The 1,513-nt window shown below is 36.6% G+C and overlaps 1 pseudogene; it reads right to left on the reverse strand.

Annotated features, from left to right (window-relative positions):
• Positions 1–857: 857 nt before the first annotated feature.
• LOC105532232 lies at positions 858–1,359 on the reverse strand (annotated as a pseudogene).
• Between the last annotated feature and the right edge of the window lie 154 nt (positions 1,360–1,513).

The raw sequence follows: 1,513 nt of genomic DNA on the forward strand, positions 1-1,513 counted from the left end.
CATCCCTGTCAGTCACTGAGGCCTAATCTTCAGGAAGAGGATTAGAATCCACCAACACCAATACACCTGGTATTTCAGCACATGAATTAAGTGACACATCTTCAGTGGACATGCTTCCCTGAGAAAATTCCTGGAAATGCACACCTGCCAACATCTTAGCTGTAACAAATCAGCATAACCCAGAAAGAATATCCTGGAGAAGTAGTACCTCACTACTCTATCTACCTACAAACAACATACATGATTCACCTAGGACTATTCTTTTTCTGCAAATATAGAAGATATATGTGGAAGGTAATACCTCATCTTGCATATCCAGTTCTTCACTTCACTAAATATGTAAACTAGAAAACCTTTTACAACTCAACATGTATGCTAATAAAATAACAAACAGCTTTTCCAAGTTATCCACTAGTTATATGACATCACTGAAGCTTTTGAAGACAGTTACTTCAGCCCATAAAGCAGGTTTATTTTACTCTGATGTCATTAAAGTCTTTAATCATATGGCTAACATCCTAGTTTTTATTACCTGTATATCTGGCAATCTTTGCATCTCAATTTGGTCTAATGAGGCTCCCCAAGAGGGAGAAAATACAGTGGCTGGAGACTTTCAGTCTCCATAGTAGTTATGATTCTTACTAGTAATTAATAAAACTGCATCACAAATTTATATTGCAGTACCATAAATCTGAAAATCTGTGCCCCTCCTTTGAAGTTTCTATTCTTGTTGTGGTGGTAAGTTATGTTTCTCAGCTTGCAAAACTGACTTGAACCATGGCAAAATCATTAGTTCAATACCCCCGTGAGACATTTTTCCCAAGAAATGCATTCAAATAACATCTGTTTCTTCTTACCTACCTGAAAGACTTCTTAATATCTTCTGCCTGGATTGTCTTGAGAATCTCTTGGTATAATTGAGGATCAACTGTTCCTGAAGATGGAGTATCTGAAGGGCAATTTGTATGTACATAATAACCTATCAAAATCCCAAAAATAAATAAAATGGTGGCTATGCAAAGTATTTTTAAGAGGTGACAAAAGTTGCAGCGATTGCTCTTTGGTGCAGATCGTGTATAATGGGTAATGTAGTCAGATTCTTCTTGAAGTCTCTGGAACCTTCCTTTGGGTGAAGTTGCTGGTTGAATGGAATCAAGATCGAGGTCTATAGTTTCTGAATGCCCTAGGTTCTGATTCTCAGCACTGTCTAGCTGGAATTGGTCAAAACCAGACTCCTCTAGTTCCTTCTCCATGTCCCACTCTAAGTCAAGGGCAGTGGCTTGAAGATCATCATTGTCTAAGTACTGTGAGTGTCCTGGAGCTCTTTGATCTGCATTGACCTTTTGATAGGCCATCTTTTTACCTGTGAAAATAAGAAAAATATATTTTAATAAAATAAACACACAATTTAAAAAACTAACAAGGTGAAAACAAAACAGTAAGCCATATTGGGCATCCATAAAATTTTAATGATTATAATAAAGGGAATTACATTCTCCTTATAGAAATTCGT

This window comes from Mandrillus leucophaeus, unplaced genomic scaffold (genome assembly GCF_000951045.1).
Source record: "Mandrillus leucophaeus isolate KB7577 unplaced genomic scaffold, Mleu.le_1.0 Scaffold942, whole genome shotgun sequence".
In the NCBI taxonomy this organism is placed as follows: domain Eukaryota; kingdom Metazoa; phylum Chordata; class Mammalia; order Primates; family Cercopithecidae; genus Mandrillus; species Mandrillus leucophaeus.